Below are 22,474 nucleotides of genomic sequence, written 5' to 3'. Positions count from 1 at the left end.
TTAGAGTGGAGTACAGAATTCCGTGAAGGGTGTCCAGACTTTCTTCCCTGTCACCCTTTGCACTCGGAAGATTTTTTAATTTTAATCGAATAGTTGATTTTGTGTCCACTATACAGTGTTTCTATTTATATATTGAGTTTTTTTGGAAAAATCTTTTATTTTCAATTTGATCTTTCACCAACCCCTATACAGGGTGTTCGACCACCCCTGGGAAAAATTTTAATGGGGGATTCTAGAGGCCAAAATAAGACGAAAATCAAGAATACCAATTTGTTGATGGAGGCTTTGTTAAAACGTTATTAACGTTTAAAGTTCCGCCCCTACTGAATTTTTTTCTCGAAAATGCGCAAGATTTCGGGGGTAAGTCTATTCAACAAAAATGATTGTAATTGACCCCTTCAACCGAAAATAATTTTTTCAAAACGATTTGAAGTTTTTTTTCCCCGTCGAAGAATTTCACATCTTCTCGAATTATTTTCTAGAAAATAGGTAGGATTTCGAGGGTATGTCTAATGATCAAGAATGATTGTAATTGACCCCCGCAACCGAAAATAATTTTTCCAGAACGATTGGAAATTTTTTAATTTTGTCGAAATATTTCAAACTTTCTCGAATTTTTTTCTCGAAACTGGGTAGGATTTCGAGGATTTGTCTAATGATAAAAAATGATTGTAATTGACCCCCGCAACCGGAAATAATTTTTCCAGAACGATTGGAAATTTTTTAATTTTGTCGAAATATTTCAAACTTTCTCGAATTTTTTTCTCGAAAATGCGCAAGATTTCGCGGGTAAGTCTATTCAACAAAAATGATTGTAATTGACCCCCGCAACCGAAAATAATTTTTCCAGAACGATTGGAAATTTTTTAATTTTGTCGAAATATTTCAAACTTTCTCGAATTTTTTTCTCGAAACTGGGTAGGATTTCGAGGATTTGTCTAATGATAAAAAATGATTGTAATTGACCCCCGCAACCGGAAATAATTTTTCCAGAACGATTGGAAATTTTTTAATTTTGTCGAAATATTTCAAACTTTCTCGAATTTTTTTCTCGAAAATGCGCAAGATTTCGCGGGTAAGTCTATTCAACAAAAATGATTGTAATTGACCCCCGCAACCGAAAATAATTTTTCCAGAACGATTGGAAATTTTTTAATTTTGTCGAAATATTTCAAACTTTCTCGAATTTTTTTCTCGAAACTGGGTAGGATTTCGAGGATTTGTCTAATGATAAAAAATGATTGTAATTGACCCCCGCAACCGGAAATAATTTTTCCAGAACGATTGGAAATTTTTTAATTTTGTCGAAATATTTCAAACTTTCTCGAATTTTTTTCTCGAAACTAGGTAGGATTTCGAGGATTTGTCTAATGATAAAAAATGATTGTAATTGACCCCCGCAACCGGAAATAATTTTTCCAGGACGATTTGAAATTTTTGAATTTCGCTGAAAAATTTCTGCTTTTACTGAATTTTTTTCTCAAAACTGGGTAGAATTTCGGGGCTATGTTTATTCACCAAAAATGATTGCAATTGACCCCTGCAACCGAAAATAATTTTTCCAGAACGATTTGAAATTTTGAATTTAATTGTTAATAACTTTTTAACTAAGCCTCTATCACCAAATTGGTATTCTTGAATTTCGTCTTATTTTGGCCTCTAGAACACCCTGTATAACGTATTAAACGCCATTTTTATTCCCATTTTATTCTCATTGAAATTTCTCAAAATTGTAAAACAAAATTGTTGAATTTAGAATTCTTAAAAATTGACGTAAATCTTTTATCATATTTTCTCTCGTTGAATTAGTTGAAAGTATTAATAATGGTAAACAGATTTCGCGAAGTTGCTTGGAAGAACCCTGCGTACGAAATTACTTCTCTGCTTATAAAACTGCGTTACTTTTGAAAAGGTTCTTTCAAAGTAAATGTAGGTCTAGATTCTTCTGAATGAAAGACGGATGTTCAGACCTTAGACCGAATAATAATCAAACGAACACCATTTTCTGCGAAACGATACGTACAAATATAAACAACGATATAAATTAAATATTAAAATTATTCCATCGAAAAATATCCAACGATTTTTAATCCTCCTTCTGTCGTTGCAATCGGCCATCTTTAATACATTCTCGAGATATTTGTGTCGATGTTTTATCAAACGGTTCAAGAATTAATTTTTTACTATTGCTTTTAAGGATATGAAACGTTAACGAAAGATATTCAATTATTTTCAGAAAACCATTCTTCGGAGTAATTTGTAATTTTCGAGCGTAATTTTCTAAATAAGGTTCGCATTTATGGTGCATAAATATTTTACTGTAAAGTTAATTAATATTGAATTTAACAATAGGTGATTTCTATCAGCTTTTATTGACTCGAAGTTTACGTTTGTTCCTGCAATTAACAGGTTGGTACCATTATTATTGTCAGTTACAAAATGATTTGAAATTTTAAATTACAAAAATATGAATTTTCTTCAAAACATGAGTTCGTAAGTCTATCGAGAAATTATTAGAAATGGTATAAAAATAATTTCATTTATAAGCATTCACCAATCCCCGTGATAAATTCTATTAGAGCGTATTAGCCTAAACGCTATACAAGTTTGTAATATTGTCCCGCGTTTCGATATGGCTATAGTGATTCGAGCAGATCTGGTTAACAGCCTAATCTTCCGCAACCAACCGCGCGTGTAATCCACTGTGATAGCCAGAAGCCTTTTAATACCGCGAAATAATTTAAAGTTAACTCGACCATTGTTTCGAATCTCTTTATTTACAGCACAAACGTGACCCTAACATCCGTCAACACCAACAAATCCCATTAAACCACTAAAAAAACCTCCATCGAGGAGAAAAATATCGCTCGAGTGGACTTCGAACACTGTTAAAAATCTATCAAATCGATTATAAGTGTTCTTTTCAATTTCAAATTCTGATGAATTTTTTTTCAGAATAATTTTGTCAACTTTTTGGATTTTACGATTCCTTTTTGTCGTAGCTTTTACTGAAAATGTATAAAATCGACCAAAAGTGTTCTCTTCAATTTCAAATTCTGATGAATTTTTTCAGAATAATTTTGTCAACTTTTTGGATTTTACGATTCCTTTTTGTCCTAGCTTTTACTGAAAATCTATAAAATCGACCATAAGTGTTCTCTTGAACTCCAAATTCTGATGAATTTTTTTCAGAATAATTTTGTCAAATTTTCGAATTTTACAATTCCTTTTTATCCTAGCTTTTACTGAAAATCTATAAAATCGACCATAAGTGTTCTCTTCAATTTCAAATTCTGATGAATTTTTTTCAGAATAATTTTGTCAAATTTTCGAATCTTCAATTCCTTTTTGTCGTAGCTTTTACTAAAAATCTATCAAATCGATTATAAGTGTTCTTTTCAATTTCAAATTCTGATGAATTTTTTTTCAGAATAATTTTGTCAACTTTTTGGATTTTACGATTCCTTTTTATCCTAGCTTTCACTCAAAATCTATAAAATCGACCATAAGTGTTCCCTTCAAATTCAAATTCTGATGAATTTTTTTCAGAATAATTTTGTCAACTTTTTGAATTTTACGATTCCTTTTTGTCCTAGCTTTCACTAAAAATCTATAAAATCGACCATAAGTGTTCTTTTTCATTTCAAATTTTGATGAATTTTTTCAGAATAATTTTGTCAACTTTTTGGATTTTACGATTCCTTTTTATCCTAGCTTTCACTAAAAATCTATAAAATCGACCATAAGTGTTCTCTTCAATTTCAAATTCTGATGAATTTTTTTCAGAATAATTTTGTCAACTTTTCGAATCTTCAATTCCTTTTTGTCGTAGCTTTTACTAAAAATCTATAAAATCGACCATAAGTGTTCTCTTCAAATTCAAATTCTGATGAATGTTTTTCAGAATAATTTTGTCAACTTTTTGGATTTTACGATTCGTTTTTATCCTAGCTTTCACTAAAAATCTATAAAATCGACCATAAGTGTTCTCTTCAATTTCAAATTTTGATGAATGTTTTTCAGAATAATTTTGTCAAATTCTCGAATCTTACGATTCTTTTTTATCCTAGATTTTACTGAAAATGTATAAAATCGACCATAAGTGTTCCCTTCAATTTCAAATTCTGATGAATTTTTTTCAGAATAATTTTTTTCAACTTTTCGAATCATCCTTCGATTCTTTTCTGCTTTTTTTTATTCGTTTTCACTCCCGTTTCAGATCGATTCCGTTGTTGATGGAACGACGAGGTTGAAACGAGACCTAAAATCGTAAATCGAAACTCGATTCGCCGAGAATTACGGGGCCCTGTTGCTTCCAGTTTCCTAGAATCGGTTGATGGCGGCACGTTCGACTGTCATTCTCGAAGAATCGAGTCGATTTTCTATTTTAGCCGGCTTCGTTCCAGATTGGAAAAGTGTCACGATCGCTTCTCGCTCGATGGCCATTTTAACAACAACGGAATCGATACGGGACATTCTACGAAAAGTAAAAAGGAACGTATAATTACAAAATTATTATAGAATCTATCATAAAACTTTCAAACCACCTTGTACAAATAATTTCAGAACAAAATATCAGATACAAATTAATATAATTAATTCGCGTAGATGCATCGGACATTTTATTTCTAACCGCGCGAAATTTGAACGAGAAAACCTTGATTCGTGGTTTTCATTTCGAAAAGAGACTCACGTGCACGTAATAAATTTAAAAACAGCCGGATTAGCATTTTAACCTGTCTTTTCTTGAATTATTTACCAACGTTCCATCGATAAGACGCGTTTAATTTTGAAAAATATTCTTGTACGAAGCCATAACCAATTTCAAAGCCAGCTGAAAAATTACTAGTTCGTAAAAAAGTTTATATTTAAATAAAAAAATATCGAATCAGAGACAGTATTTCTATTTTTAATTTATAAAAATACCACAGTGAACCACAAATGGTACCAACGTTTGGCTCGATTGCAAATATTACGAGTTCTGGTGACTTTCCTCTCAGAAACAGACTTCGAAAAATCAACATTCTGCAAAAATGAAGGGTTGCATACTTCGGGAACCGCGAGACACTAGCAGAAGACCATCGATAATCGTTAAATATCAGTCTCGACATTTTTTTTTCTGCCTAGTGACCCACTTTAGAATTTTATTTATCCCTGCAGCCTCCCTTTCCTCGTGGTTTTCGTTAATCGGTAAAAATAGTAGCTTAATCGCTTATTTGCAATTATGTAATAGCGAAATATAATAACGGATATATATATCGACGCAATATGGCCACTGTTTACCACGGTTCTCGCAGCCGGCGCAAAATGGCCAAGTTTCAAATATCCGGTTCCAGAAATAAGATTCTTCGATAGCAAACGAAGAAACTCGATTAAAGCCGTAGTCGGGGAAGTCTCAAAAGTAATTTCGCGTCCCTCAAAATGTCCGTGAATTTCATTCGGGCCGCGAATCGGGTCTAACCGAAATTTGAATGCGAAATTGACAAAGTTTCAATTAAAAAAAAACACGCGGGAATATTCTCCAGCGTTTTTAATCTGGCCAAGGGGAGACTGTTAACACGTTGGACGTCGTCGCGTCATGCATATATGTATTACGGTAATGTTACGGTTACCGCGGCGCCATATTTCAAAAGCATGATATTCAAATACGAATAATGCTATGTAAAAATATAACAGACGTTCGGGACCGTATCATTTTCAGAAACTTATCGTCGGACTCGAGATAATCATATCGCGTTGAGACTCGAAAAATTACGAAAATTCAGAATTTCAAAATTTATACAAAAGCTACTTCTCGAAACTGTGATTCTATTTTATATTTTATAGTCGTTAAATTGTGTATTGATTTGTTGTAATTCCTCGAGACAAATGCAAAGAATTTATTTTCTCAAATTATATTTTAAATTGGAAGGTGTAATTTTTATATATCTATCTGCAAATTATTTCTCGAAACTGTTACTTTATATTTCACGAAATTGTGTATTTTTCCCCAGTTTATTATTTCCTGCCATTCCGTTGGATCAATCGTTTGTTTTTTTAGGTCGACCACTTTTCAACACATTTTCTAAACGTCCTCTGTCGAAGAAATTGTTTTTTTTTTTTTTTATCGAATAAACTGCCTCCGGGGCGTTTAAACGTCGAAGACCCGTTTGCTATTGATTCAGCGCTCGTTCATCAATGATTTCTTTCAAAATTGTGTATTTTCGCCACGAACCACGTTAAAATAGATTCGAAACGATACGTATATTTCAGATTCTAATTTTTGCTTGATAGTTAACTTAAAAAAAAAAAAATTCGTAATGAAATAATATTCGTGTAAAACGTTATCCTATATTTCGAGTAAGGTCGTAAACGAAGCAAATCGGAATACAATTATGATAACGAGCGCAGCGTTATTATATAGCTTCCAACTTTATTTTCCACCCTGGATAACACGAATGAAGTGGCCAGATTGGCCCCTGGGCCAGACTTTGCGCGTCCCCGGTCTAAAGAATTAAACCACCGTCGCTAATAACCTCTCAGGTGCAGTTGATGCTACGCTGAACATTCAAAGTACCCAGTAACGAACTCCTTTAACATATTTTCACCCAGAAAAACGACTACGTTCCCTTTGCTCGTCGAATCGACGCGCTAAGTCGCTGGGACTAGCCAGATTATGGCCGCCAGGTGTTCCCAAGTCGATGTATAGCTCGAAGCTATAAAGATTACCACCCCGTGTACTGTTCGCGACGCGAAAGAAATCTCGTCGTCCATAAAATCAGGGCTGTTAAGTTGGAACCATTAGGGGACGGTTTCGAGACTTTTATCTTCGAGAAAGGTAATACAATTCCTTTGTTTTTTACAGTTATATGGTTAAGATAGTTAATAAAAATTAGCATTTAATTTTTTCCAATTGCTATAAAAGATTTTTTTTCACTTAAGTTTAAGCGAAATAGTCAAAAATCTACGATAATAAAAGTTTGAAATATAATATAAATACAAATTCAGCAGCGTTATAAAATATTTTTCGAAAGCTAAAACTACAATTATTGGCAGTTTTTTTTCTTGTGTAATGGACATTTGAATTTTAAAGTTTTTTATATTAATTGTGATTTTTATTATAAATTGTGTTTAAGTGATATTTTAATTATGTTAAACTATTAGGGGATGGATTCCAGACTTTTATCTTCGAGAAAAGTAAAATTTCTTTGCTTTTTATAGTTACATGGTCAAGATAGTTAATAAAAATTTAACTTTTTTTGTGAATATACAAATTTAGCAGCGTGATAAAATATTTTTTGGAAGCTAAAACTTCAATTATTTACAGTTTTTTTTCTTGAGTAATGGACACTTTAGTTTCAGAGTTTTTTATATTAATTGTTATTTTTATTATGAATTGTGTTTAAGCGATATTTTAATTATGTTAAATTGAAACTATTAGGGGATAATTTCGAGACTTTTATCTTCGAAAAAAGTAAAATTTCTTTGCTTCTCATCATTACATGGTTAAGATTGTTAATAAAAATTAGTATTTATTTTTTTCCAATTGCTATAAAAAATTTTTTTTAAATCTAAAAAATTCACAGTTTTTGTTTGAGCAATGGACACTTGAGTTAGACAGAAATAGTCAAAAATCTATGATAATAGAAGTTTGAAATATAAATAGTGATTTTTATTATAAATTGAGTTTGAGAGAAATAGTCAAAAATCTATGATAACAGAAGTTTGAAATATAAATAGAGATTTTTATTATAAATTGAGTTTGAGAGAAATAGTAAAAAATCTATGATAATAAAAATTTGAAATATAAAAAGAGATTTTCTATTATAAATTGAGTTTGAAAAAAATAGTAAAAAATCTATGATAATAAAAGTTTGAAATATAAATAGAGATTTTTATTGTAAATTGAGTTTGAGAGAAATAGTCAAAAATCTACGATAATAAAAATTTGAAATATAAATAGAGATTTTCTATTATAAATTGAGTTTGAAAAAAATAGTAAAAAATCTATGATAATAAAAATTTGAAATATAAAAAGAGATTTTCTATTATAAATTGAGTTTGAAAAAAATAGTAAAAAATCTATGATAATAAAAGTTTGAAATATAAATAGAGATTTTTATTATAAATTGAGTTTGAGAGAAATAGTAAAAAATCTATGATAATAAAAATTTGAAATATAAAAAGAGATTTTCTATTATAAATTGAGTTTGAAAAAAATAGTAAAAAATCTATGATAATAAAAGTTTGAAATATAAATAGAGATTTTTATTATAAATTGAGTTTGAGAGAAATAGTCAAAAATCTACGATAATAAAAATTTGAAATATAAATAGAGATTTTCTATTATAAATTGAGTTTGAAAAAAATAGTCAAAAATCTATGATAATAAAAATTTGAAATATAAAAAGAGATTTTCTATTATAAATTGAGTTTGAAAAAAATAGTAAAAAATCTATGATAATAAAAGTTTGAAATATAAATAGAGATTTTTATTATAAATTGAGTTTGAGAGAAATAGTCAAAAATCTACGATAATAAAAATTTGAAATATAAATAGAGATTTTCTATTATAAATTGAGTTTGAAAAAAATAGTAAAAAATCTATGATAATAAAAGTTTGAAATATAAATAGAGATTTTCTATTATAAATTGAGTTTGAAAAAAATAGTAAAAAATCTATGATAATAAAAGTTTGAAATATAAATAGAGATTTTTATTATAAATTGTGTTTTAGCGATATTTTAATTATGTTAAGTTGAAACCAGTAGGGGACAGCTTTAAAATTTTTATTTCCTTGAAACTAATACAATTGCTTTGCTTCTCATAGTTACATGGTTAAGATAGTTAATAAAAATTAGCATTTTTAATTTAATTTTAATTTAATTTTTTTCAATTGCTATAAAAGATTTTTTTTTAATCTAACACTGCAATTTACAGTTTTTGTTTGAGCAATGGACACTTGAGTTTGAGAGAAATAGTCAAAAATCTATGATAATAGAAGTTTGAAATATAAATAGAGATTTTCTATTATAAATTGAGTTTGAGAGAAATAGTAAAAAATCTATGATAATAAAAATTTGAAATATAAAAAGAGATTTTCTATTATAAATTGAGTTTGAAAAAAATAGTAAAAAATCTATGATAATAAAAGTTTGAAATATAAATAGAGATTTTTATTATAAATTGAGTTTGAGAGAAATAGTCAAAAATCTATGATAATAGAAGTTTGAAACATAAATAGAGATTTTTATTATAAATTGAGTTTGAGAGAAATAGTCAAAAATCTATGATAATAAAAGTTTGAAATATAAATAGAGATTTTTATTATAAATTGAGTTTGAGAGAAATAGTCAAAAATCTATGATAATAAATAGAGATTTTCTATTATAAATTGAGTTTGAAAAAAATAGTAAAAAATCTACGATAATAAAAATTTGAAATATAAATAGAGATATTTATTATAAATTGTGTATCAATCAAAAGGGTAGATTTATTTTCGAGATCCAAGGATGCTCCGAAAACGTTTGACAGGCAATGCCATACATTTCTTCAGGAATCATTTATCATTTCTCGATGAATGGTTCGAGGGATCCAAAGGTACGATTTTTATTTTACAAGGGTTGGATATGAATGGTTGGAGCACTTTCTGGGCGAAATCGTGCTTAAAATGTAGGACGCGGATAAATTAAATTCTAAATGCGAGTCGTTCGCGATCAGTCATTTTGATACGAAATTGCGTTGAAAAATAACGTTTGGGAGACGTAGGATTAATTTCGTTTTTATTCCAAATTACACAGACGGAAAGAACGGGAGAATTTTATACGTTTTTCGACGGGTCACGAAAAATATTCAAGCTTCAATATTTAATACTATTTTCTATCGAAATTGTCCATCGTAAATTGTTGATATTCCATTATCTGTTTAAATTCACCGTGTCTTACATTTTCAACCCCATTTTACCCCAAAAACGCTCCTTTCGGTCGTATTCACTTTTTAATATTCATATTAAAATTATAATTATAATTATATTATATTATATTGCTTATGTCGACTTGTTATATAGATCCTACAAACTGGAACATACTATAGTTATAACATTCAATATCAATTATTATTTCAATAACAAACTGTTAACACATTCACAATATATACACAATAATTGCCTGATCACCTGTTTCAATTATTCCAAAACATAAACTGAAAATTACCACCAAAAAGTGATATTATTAGCACACTGTATACACAGATTATTTTTTTAAAATAGCAAAAGAATTTATAAATTAAATAAATTTCGTTCCCGTAAATAAAACATAATTTTAAAGATCGCATAAATAATTTCTAATGCTCGAATAATAATAATAACGAAGAAATAGTTCGACGAGAATTTCTGTGTTCGTTGAAAGGTTCCAAACAAAAAAAAAAGTTGGATGGTTCGAAGCACGGATTCCGGAAGCGTTCGATCGAACCGGAAAAAGAAAACCTAAAATCGCGGTGCACGTGTGTCACGTACGATCTCGCGAATTTCCGTTCCGCCCCGGCCCGTAGTTCGATTGACGAACACCGAAATATACTACGCGGCAAAGTGGTGGTGCGGTCGAATTCTAGGTCGGTTCTATCCGTGACGTCACCGAGCGTACCACCACGTGTGCGTGCACGTACACACCGCCGCGGGATCGCGTGTAGCTACGACCGAATTCGATGTAGAACACCGTTCGCCGCTCGAAACGGATACAGAGGGACGGTTACCGTGACCCAAAGACACACGGGCACTGGAGGATTATAATATTAGGTTCCGAACGTACGAAACGGCCCCTCGCGAACGTTTTCAAGGCGATGTTGACATTTCGGTGGCTGGTGCCCGGATGTCGTCCATTACGGCGGTCGCAGAAACCACTCAGAAACCGATCAATTTCGTGGAAAACGTAACACTCTGGTTTTGGTAACTGATTTTCTGTCGGGCAATCAGCCCCTGTACTTGGGAATCTCTGGAATAGAGTAGTGGTAGCTTGTGGAGGATGTGATTCATTATGGTGGGTGCAGGAAATACTTATAAATTGATTATAACTTCGTAAAATTGTAATTGTATTGATCTTGTATAAAGTGGTTTTATGTATTCTTGAAAATCTCTAAAATAAATATGCCAGCTCGTGGTTGATGTCATCCAATTAGAGTAGGTGCAGAAAGCACATATAAATAGACATATTTCAAACCAAAACTCCTTAAAATTGTAATTGTACTGGTTTGCTATAAAATTTGAGGATCTATATGCTCTCAAAAATCTCTAAAATAAAGATAACTGATGTCATACATTAGAGTACGTACTGAAAGCACTCCTAAACTGATAAATTTCGAAATAAAACTTCTTAAAACTATAATTTTACTAATTTTCTATATACAACGAGGCTCTATAGATTCTTGAAAATCTCTAAAGTAAATATAGTAACTCGTAACTGTTGTCATCTATTAGAATAGGCGCAGAAAGCACTTCTAAATTGATCAATTTCGAAGCAAAACTTCCTAAAACTATAATTCTACTAATTTTCTATATACAACGAGGCTCTATAGATTCTTAAAAATCTCTAAAATGAAGATAGTAACTCGTAGCTGTTGTCATCCATTACAATGGATGTTGAAAGCACTCATAAACCGACAAATTCCAAACTAAGACTCCCTAAAAATACAATTCTACTGATTTACTATAAACTTTGAGACTCTATATACTCTCAAAAATCTCTAAAATAAAGATAATTGATATCATATATTAGAGTACGTACTGAAAGCACTCCTAAACTGATAAATTTCGAAATAAAACTTCTTAAAACTATAATTTTACTAATTTTCTATATACAACGAGGCTCTATAGATTCTTGAAAATCTCTAAAATAAAGATAGTAACTCGTAGTTGTTGTCATCCATTACAACAGATGCAGAAAGCACTCATAAACCGACAAATTCCAAACTAAGACTTCCTAAAACTACAATTCTACAGATTTACTATAAATTATGAGACTCTATATACTCTCAAAAATCTCTAAAATAAAGATAATTGATATCATATATTAGAGTACGTACTGAAAGCACTCCTAAACTGATAAATTTCGAAATAAAACTGCTTAAAACTATAATTTTACTAATTTTCTATATACAACGAGGCTCTATAGATTCTTGAAAATCTCTAAAATAAAGATAGTAACTCGTAGTTGTTGTCATCCATTACAACAGATGCAGAAAGCACTCATAAACCGACAAATTCCAAACTAAGACTTCCTAAAACTACAATTCTACAGATTTACTATAAATTATGAGACTCTATATACTCTCAAAAATCTCTAAAATAAAGATAATTGATATCATATATTAGAGTACGTACTGAAAGCACTCCTAAACTGATAAATTTCGAAATAAAACTTCTTAAAACTATAATTTTACTAATTTTCTATATACAACGAGGCTCTATAGATTCTTGAAAATCTCTAAAATAAAGATAGTAACTCGTAGTTGTTGTCATCCATTACAACAGATGCAGAAAGCACTCATAAACCGACAAATTCCAAACTAAGACTTCCTAAAACTACAATTCTACAGATTTACTATAAATTATGAGACTCTATATACTCTCAAAAATCTCTAAAATAAAGATAATTGATATCATATATTAGAGTACGTACTGAAAGCACTCCTAAACTGATAAATTTCGAAATAAAACTGCTTAAAACTATAATTTTACTAATTTTCTATATACAACGAGGCTCTATAGATTCTTGAAAATCTCTAAAATAAAGATAGTAACTCGTAGTTGTTGTCATCCATTACAACAGATGCAGAAAGCACTCATAAACCGACAAATTCCAAACTAAGACTTCCTAAAACTACAATTCTACAGATTTACTATAAATTATGAGACTCTATATACTCTCAAAAATCTCTAAAATAAAGATAATTGATATCATATATTAGAGTACGTACTGAAAGCACTCCTAAACTGATAAATTTCGAAATAAAACTTCTTAAAACTATAATTTTACTAATTTTCTATATACAACGAGGCTCTATAGATTCTTGAAAATCTCTAAAATAAAGATAGTAACTCGTAGTTGTTGTCATCCATTACAACAGATGCAGAAAGCACTCATAAACCGACAAATTCCAAACTAAGACTTCCTAAAACTACAATTCTACAGATTTACTATAAATTATGAGCCTCTATATGCTCTCAAAAATCTCTAAAATAAAGATAATTGATGTCAAACATAGTACGTACTGAAAGCACTCCTAAACCGATCAATTTCGAAACAAAACTTCTTAAAACTATAATTTTACTAATTCTCTATAAACAACGAGGCTCTATATATTTTCAAAAATCTCTAGAATAAAAATGGCAGTCACTGATGGATGTTATTCATTGCAGTAGGTACAGAAACCACTCCTAGACCGATCAATTCTGAGACAAAGCTTCCTAAAGCTATAATTATACTAATTTTCTATAAACAATAGTGCTCTATATATTTTCAAAAATCTCTAGAATAAAAATAGCAATCCCTGGTGGTTGTCATCCATTACAGTAGGTGTAGAAGTCACATAAACAGACAAATTCCAAGCCAAAACTCCTTAAAATCGTAATTGTACTGATTTATTACAAAATTTGAGGCTCTATATACTGTCAAAAATCTCTAAAATAAAGATAGCTGATGTCATACATTACAGTGGCTACAGAAGTACTCCTAAACTGATCAATTTCGAAACAAAACTTCCTAAAACTATAATTCTACTAATTTTCTATAAACAACGAGGCTCTATATATTTTCAAAAATCTCTAGAATAAAAATGGCAGTCTCTGGTGGATGTCATCCATTACAGTAGGTGTAGAAATCACTCCCAAACCAACCAACTCCAAACCAAAACTTCTAAAAACTATAATTCTACTAAAATTCTATAAATAACGAGGTTCTATAGATTCTTGAAAATCTCTAGAATAAAAATGGCAGTCCCCAATGAATGTTATCCATTACAATATGCATAGAAACAGTTCCCAAACCAACCAACTCCAAACCAAAGCTTTCAAAAACTATAATTCCACTAAAATTCTATAGAAAACCAGACCCCATACAGAAATCAAAGATGTCTGCGTCTGTTCCAAACCGGTTTTCGAGCTCGTAAACATTTCCAGGGGGCCGCCGTTTCCACGAGTAAAATATTATCGGGGCGAAAGGAAAACCTCCGCGCGAGGGGCAACAATAGATCGCAACAATGGATGCTCGCAGAAGTGCAAAACGAAAAAAAGGAAAAAAAGGAACAAAAATATACGCGCGTCTGTGTAATTAGCACAATGAATGGGTCCAAAAGTGATAATGCATGGCCGGTGATATTCGCGCGTCGTTCCCGCCCGGCGGTAGCAACATTATGTCGCGACGCGGAGATTAATTAACAAAAAAAGGAAACGTTTAACATCGGCAAGACTCGTCCCGTTTGCACAGCGAACGTTGAATAAATTCTTCTCGTTGGCGGGAAAATTTTTGCGCAAAATTTTATTACGCGCTAACAGAAGGAGGGGTGGTAGGGGGGGGGGCAAATTATGCGTAATACAGAACGCCATAAGTAATTACTGTGCAACTTTTCTCGGGTTTAAAACGATCCTAGACTGGGGAGGGGACAAGGTGCTCGTAGTAATTTAAAAAAGTAAAATATATTATATGATTATGCTAAACATTCGTCGCCGTTACCGGGGATTAAAGAGCACAAAGAACCGAGAAACGTATTACAATTTTAGTTTTGCAACAGTACATCAGAGAAGTTCCCTTCGGTATTAAAATGTTCGCGTCCCCCGTTTCACGGGGAGAAATTTAATGGTCCCTTGTAATTTCATATTACGGGAAATTTCATTTTCATTTCGAGATAAGGAAAAAAATTTTGGCTAGGAATCGAACTGGTTTTTTTCGATCACGATGTATAACAAAAAAATTATTTTTTTTTGAGCACGTGGGACGATTCCTTGGTCGAAAATGAGTCGAAAGTGTGGGGTAGTATTTTTCGATAGGGGTGTTAGTTTTCGAGGAAATTGATTTGGAATATTTCGTATATGCCTGACCAATATTGATCATTTCTACTTATAGATATTATTATTCCTTGATAACAAATGATTTTGGGGTTTCAAATGATTATAGTAGACCTTATTATTTGTTATGTAGGTAAACTCAATTAAAATAGTTAATATTATATTGTTAAAAATGCTTATAAACACAAAATTAAGTAGAAATATCAAGCATTGGGCAGACGCATTCACTAAACGTGCACTGTGAAGGTTAAAAATCACTTTTCTCGAAATCTAGGGACACTTTTCATATTCTAGAATGTTATTACATATCCTTGGTTTATTTTTAACCGAGGAATCATCTTATTTAAATTCGAGATTCAAAGGATTTCTGTGGAACAAATATAAAAGTGCTTTTTTTGATAACCAACTACTGTACTGTCTAGATGCTGAGAACCATTTTAATTCTATTACCATCGTTATTACGTTGTTACTGTTATGCAATTTTATGCATTGTGATGCGGTTTGAAACAAATTTTTAATGAACTCGAGTGTTTTTCATAACTTTATAGTTTGATACCTTTTATATGTGCTCTTTGGAAATGCCAGAAATAATTCAGGAAGACAGTCGACTTTTGATGTTGTATGGTATAGTTTGAAACAAATTTTTTAAAAAGTCGAGTGTTAACAATAACTTTAAAGTTTGGTACATTTTATATATGCTCATTTGAGAAGCCAGAAATAATTCAGGTTGGAGACAGTCGACGTTTAATGTAGTATGTTATGGTTTGAAACAAATTTTTTAAAAAGTCGAGTGTTTCTAGTGACTAAAGTTTTGTACCTTGTCTATACATACACTGTATTTAACTAAATTTTTTTTGAGGACGTAGGGTGATTCCTTGGTCGAAAATAAGTCGAAAGTGTGGAATACTATTTTTCGATACGAGCTTCAGTTTTCTAGGAAATTGATTTTGAATATTTCCTATATGTCTGACCAATATTGATCATTTCTACTTAAAAACACTATTATTTCGTGATAACAGATGATTTTGGGGTATCGAATGGTTACAGTAGACCTTATTATTAGTTCTGTAGGTAAACTCAATAAAAAAAATTGATATTATATCGTTATTAATGCTTGCAAACACAAAATTAAGTAGTAATATCAAGCATTGGTCAGACGCATTCACCAAACCTGCACTGTGAAGGTTAAAAATCACTTTTCTCGAAATCTAGGGACACTTTTGATGTTCCAAAATGTTATTACATATCCTTGATTCATTTTTAACCGAGGTATCATCTTATTTAAACTCGAGATTCAAAGGATTTCTAAATAAAAATGCTTTCCAACCAACCACTGTACTGGCTAGATGCTTATAAGTAGACTGATCTTCATGCAAATTCATATTTTTATTAATAAAATTAATGAAATTGTAGCTTTGTAGAGGGTTGTCTCAACCCCTAGATATAATAATTTGTACCTTACTTGAAGTATTCCTTATATTCTTGCATATCAACTAAATTTTGTAGCTTTTTGAAGATTAAAATTTCCCATAAATGCATAAACATCCGCAGTCTACTTATAAGTATTTTAATCGTTCATCAAATATTAGTGTATTTGATAAAATTATACTTGATAGGACCAGTGATTGCACTCGACCTAAAATGTTTAATGCTCCTCGATACTTCCAAACGCCTCCCCTAAAGTTTGTCGCCCTAACGTCCCTCCAGGAGGGCTGTTATCGTCCACGTTTTGGGAAAAGATAAACCAAAAAAGAAAATCTCTTCCGTGTTCCGTTTGGCCACTTTATGAGAGTAATATTGGAGGGCTTTACGAGAGGAAGAATTGGGTACTAAAAGCAGCAACTAATGGCGGTGTAAAATAAATTTTTTCGACGTTTCGACCCCAATTGTACGCCCTCCATATAATAAAAAAAATAAAGATAAAAATAAACGGAGCATGGACGTTCCATGGAGATTAATTTGTGAACATTTAATTGATATTCGACGCGAATGCAAAGCAGGATATTATTTTAATTAACGTAGATCATTCTTGCGTTTCGATTAACTTGATGAACCCCGATCGTACCTTATAACGCGTTACTGAATTTTACGCGTTCCGTTAATGGGTCTCGAACGCGCGAAATTACGTGAAAATATTTTGTTCGAGCCCTGTCTCTTCTCTAGTCGTTAAATAGATTTCAGTAACGATTAAACCGTCGCTGCTTGGGAATCGAGAGCTCTTTGAAGCTGTCGAAGGAAAGCAATCGAGTGTATAAAAATAAGTATTTACTCGTTCGTGTTTCTATGCCAGCGCGGACCGGTGCCAAGATCAAAGCGAGGGAATTCATTGAGCGCAGCAATTATATTAACTTTACGCACTCGTTCGCAAGTAAGTGAAAATTAAGGTCCACTTTCCTCGAGGACCGTTAGTGACGAGAGTGACTGCTTAAAAATCCTTAAAAATTCTCCACCCGGTGGACAATAAAACTTGGAATTGCTTAAGGCAACTGTACCTAACTCTTAAGTCATTCGAAATTAATTTTTCAATATTTCGTGGAAGTTACAGACGAAACGAATTGTTCAAATTGATTCGTGATTGAAGAAATCATTGTTAGATATCTCTTGTGTGGATAATGATTAAAATTTCAAGCTTATGTCGCCTGTTCTGGAACAAGGTTGCCCTCGTGTGTTGGATTTTCACGCTTCGAGATTCGTTACAGCGATACATATCTTCATTCTCGTATTATTTTACTGGGATTTGCTTAACGTTAATATTAGATGTTTGCACAATGAGCAGTATAAACTTTGTTCCGTGGTTAAATACGTAAATAAATAACTCGTCGGTTTTGGAGCGTATTTTCATGCAGGAACAATTCAAACTTTCGTTGTTGCTTTAGGTGAAACCGGGTTACACGATATTACGATAACTTTTACTTGCTCGGATCGTCGATGGAGTTGATCAATTACGAGTTACACAATGGATGGCAGAGAGAATTTAAGGCCAAGGAAAGTAAAAATGCTGAAAGTGATTTGGAGTGATTTGCTAGTGACATTTCACGAAATGTTAATTTTTTTAACGGTTCTACGTGGTGCTTTTTAAGCTTATCAATTTTGTTTTGCACGACTGTAATATTACGTCTATTAACAAAGCGTCAATTAACTGAAATGTTGATTTTACGAAAGCCTATTATCGGAAGAGCGAAGGTTACCCCTTGGGATCTTAAAATATCAAATAACAGTTTGCGATTGAAAAGGAAATGGACTCCTTTCGTCCACTCTTGACACTAGTGGTCGACTATATTAAATTTAAATTTAAATTCAAGATCGAACTGCAATTTTAGATTCAGAGGGAAAAATATTTCTTTTTTTTTTAATACGTGCAATAGGTATCAGTGAATATTAAATATATATTACAAAGTTCTATCCTTTCACTTCTGTCAACGTTGATGGATTATATGAACATTCGTTTATCCGAAATGTTTCGTCCCCCTATTATTCCCCATGATTGACGTTTTACTCTATTCCTGCGTGGGTGGTAGATTCTATCAGATTTAGGGGAGTGCAGTGTTTGCTCGCTCCGATTATGGCTCCGCGTAATGGCATATTTCTGTTACAGAGAAACTGTCTAAGATATCGAATCACTAGATCATGTTCGAGATAATTTTCGAGCAGTAAATTTTTTTCTATATTATTTATAATTGTAGCATGGACATTGTTTAAAAGAAATTTTTTTGAGTACGTAGATCGATTCCTTGGTCGAAAATAAATCGAAAGTGTGGAGTAGTATTTTTCGATAGGAGCTTTAGTTTTCGAGGAAATTGATTTTGAATATTTCCTATATGTCTGACCAATATCGATCATTTCTACTTAGAGACACTATTATTTGTTGATAACAGATGATTTTGGGGTATCGAATGGTTACAGTAGACCTTATTATTAGCTCTGTAGGTAAACTCAATAAAAAAAATTGATATTATATCGTTATTAATGCTTATAAACACAAAATTAAGTAGAAATATCAAGCATTGGTCAGACGCGTTCACTAATGGTGCACTGTGAAGTTTAAAAATCATGTTTTCTCGAAATCTAGAGACACTTTTCATGTTCTAGAATGTTATTACACATCTTTGGTTTATTATTAATCGAAGAATCATCTTTTTTAAATTCAAAATTCGAAAGATTTCTATGAAATAAATACAAAAGTGCTTTCTTCGATGACCAACAGCTCTACTTTCTAGATGTTGAGAACCATTTTAATTCTAACGCCATTGTTACTTTTCAAATTGTATTATTTATTAAAAATTAGAGTATTTGATGAAATTATACTTAAGGGACCAAGTGATTAGACTCGACCTAACGTGTTAATACTGCATTTCTCTGTTTGCTTTCTACTAGAAAAGACACAGAATTTTCAATTAAAAAAATACCACGATACACAATTATTAGTAAAATTTAAAATTAGAATTTAATTTTTGTGTTATTATTATACTGAATACTTATTCATTTATGGAACATTTTAAAAGCTACAGAATGCACTTAATATTCAAAAAATATTAGAAATACTTAAAGTAGGATACGAATTATTATATTTAATGGTTGAGAGGAACCTCTACAAAGCTTCCATTTCTATTAACACAAATTTGCATAAAATTCCACAGTCTTCTAAGTAGATTGTGGATATTTATGCACTCATGGGAAATTTTCAAAAAATTACAAAATACATTTAACAAGCAAAAATATAAGAAATACTCAAAGATACTAATTATTTTATTTAAGGGTTGAGAAAACCCTCTACAAGGTTTCCATTTCTATTAACACAAATTTGCATAAAATTCCACAGTCTTCTAAGTAGATTGTGGATATTTATGCACTCATGGGAAATTTTCAAAAAACTACAGAATACATTTAATTAGCAAAAATGTAAGAAATACTCAAAGATACTAATTATCATATTTTAGATTTGTGTGAACCCTCTACAAAGCTTCCATTTCTATTAACACAAATTTGCATAAAATTCCACAGTCTCATATTAGAAGTAGATTCTAGATATTTATGCACTCATGGGAAATTTTCAAAAAACTACAAAATACATTTAACAAGAAAAGATATAAGAAATACTCAAAGGTACTAATTATTATATTTAAGAGTTCAGAGAACCCTCTACGAAGCTTCCATTTCATTAATTCCAAAAATTTGCATAAAGATCCCCAATCCAGTCGCTGCTATTAACCCTACGAATATCTATAGCCCACGTAAATCGTTATTCGCGATGTAAGATCGTTGCTGCTATTTTCCAAGATAACAACGGAAACATTATAAACGAAACCACGCAAATTCCATCGGGACCGGGTCTTTGGCGGCAATCTGAAACGGCTGGTAGGTCAGAGTAGCCGCGTATATCGAGAGGGAGGAAATCGTAGTAGTACGCAGGAAGGAAGGGTGCCGTAGTAGCGTGCAGGAAGGAAGGGAATCATAGTAGCGCTGGAAGCAAGGTAATTGTACCGCTGTACGGCTATTTCTCTTTGAATTAAACGGTCCCAGTCGCAATAATCGGGCGAACGTTGCTCGAGACCATCAATGGCGGTAAATCTCCAGGCAAAATTACTCGGATCTTATCGAATTCCACGAACTTTCGAAACTACGGACCACCCACGATCGACAGGAATCTCCTCCACCGTCTGAGGAGCGTACACATCCCGTCGAAAGGCTTCTTAAACATCGATTACCGAAATCACGTACGTGCTCGTCGAAACCGTGTTGCTCGCGGCGGCCACCCCCGCGAGAAACCACCCTCTTTCGAGCGTAGCTCCTCGGGCCACGACGACCGGGGCAACGTCGACGTCGTTCGCAGAAGGTTGTTGACCACCATGACAGGGCGCGTGTACGCTGTCAGGGCGCGTGCTGTCACGGGAGAGAGAGACCACGGTACCGAGGCGTATCGTAAGCGGCGAGAGGCGCGTGCTGGTTTACAAGTAAGCCTGAGCGGCGGCAGTAGCAGTCGACCCCTTGTCGCGGGAATCGATAGTCCGTGTGCACGAAACCTCGATAAGCAGTCCCCGGTACGCCCAACGACGTTCCGACCGTGATTCCTTTTACGGTCGGAAAACCCCCCCGGAAGGTGGAGAGAGACGGGGAAACCGAAAGAGAAAAACGAAAGGAGGAAAAAGCGACGAGAAACAAAAGAACGAGGAGGTGGAAAGGCGGCAACGAAATCGAACCAACAAGCCTCGCGGGAGGAGGGCGGGCACAGGGGGGGGGTGGCAATTGAGCGAGAAAGCGAGAAACTGGTGAATCCGATAAATCAATGAACGAAAATACTTTATGCGAGGAAAGAAGGAGACTCGGAGCTCTGAACAGGTGCGTCGACCGATACCGCCAACGATCGCCTGTTCCCTTCTCCGGTGGCGATGGAGATACTAAAAATAGTATTTTGTCCTCCGTTATCCTCGACGAAGATGCCCCCTTTTTTTCGTTACTCGACGCCGGGGCAGACGTGACCCAGCGTCTACTTACCCTCGGTCGCGGTCTCTTCATGTCTCGGGGCTCCTTCGCGGCATCTCAACGACACTATTCCGCTTCCGCATCCTCCGCGTCGATGCTCTGGCGGCGACGATGGCGCTGGTCGCGAGCGCACCGCTGCTGGCTCTCGCACAATGGACACTAGTTTCCGCTCCGTGTGTCCGGCTAACTGGGCACGTTACAGATCCTCCGTGTCACCGACGCGGCGTCGCGTCCTCCTTACGTCGGTTGCGTTCTCGCGGCTCCCGGTTACCGGTTGATTCTCATCGCGCGACCAGAAGGTCATCGGATTGCAACCCGTTCCGTGATATCGCGGCCAACGAAACGTCAGACGGGGGCTCGGGCAGTCTCGACTCGTGCGCGGACTGAACTGACCTCGAACGGAGTCGCCGTTTTTGTCGGAAGACGGTGACTGGCGAAGGGGATGTTTGAGGCTGGCGGCGCCGCGCTGGAGAGGGGGACGAGATAGACTAGGCTGCGCGCGCATCGGTGCCTCGAGTGCGTATGCGTAGGAGACGGACGTCGCTGCGACGACACAACGGTGTTGCACGCCGCCGGGCTCGGAAAGGGGACCCGGTTTTTCGGTCCACCACCACCGCACCGTGCTTTTTCTCGCCGAAAAAATCCTCCCTACGCTGTCACGATTATCCCTCTGTTTCTGCCGCCTGCAACCGGGCGATCTGGATTTCGCTGACGTTTCCTTTGCCGCTTCTCGGTACGAGAAACTTACCTCGCAGGTTTTGTTTTTGCGGAGACGCAACTCGCGCTCGTGCTCGCTTCTAGCGGGATAATTACGAGCGGTTCTTTAAGTTCGTTGCAGGTTTTATGGAGCTTCAAGCTCGGAATTCGAGGTTTCTGTTAGGTCAGGTGACTTGTTATAAGGCTCGTTTTAGGATAATTGTGGAGAATGTTATTTGTACCGTTTCTTGAGTCTTTTTTGGA

At 33.7% G+C, this 22,474-nt stretch overlaps 1 protein-coding gene across 2 annotated transcripts in view; it reads right to left on the bottom strand.

Annotated features, from left to right (window-relative positions):
• Positions 1-21,886, bottom strand: part of LOC122404670 (potassium voltage-gated channel protein Shaw-like) — a 53,910-nt gene extending 32,024 nt beyond the window's left edge. For both annotated transcript variants that reach the window (XM_043408845.1, XM_043408846.1), the window contains exon 1: positions 21,527-21,886. The gene's annotated coding sequence lies outside the window, so the exon portion shown is untranslated. The remainder of the gene's footprint in view (positions 1-21,526) is intronic.
• Between the last annotated feature and the right edge of the window lie 588 nt (positions 21,887-22,474).

Source organism: Colletes gigas, unplaced genomic scaffold, assembly GCF_013123115.1.
Source record: "Colletes gigas isolate AHSC1104 unplaced genomic scaffold, ASM1312311v1 Colletes_gigas_Sc00003, whole genome shotgun sequence".
In the NCBI taxonomy this organism is placed as follows: Eukaryota; Metazoa; Arthropoda; class Insecta; order Hymenoptera; family Colletidae; genus Colletes; species Colletes gigas.
This window is presented reverse-complemented; position numbering and strand designations above follow the sequence as displayed.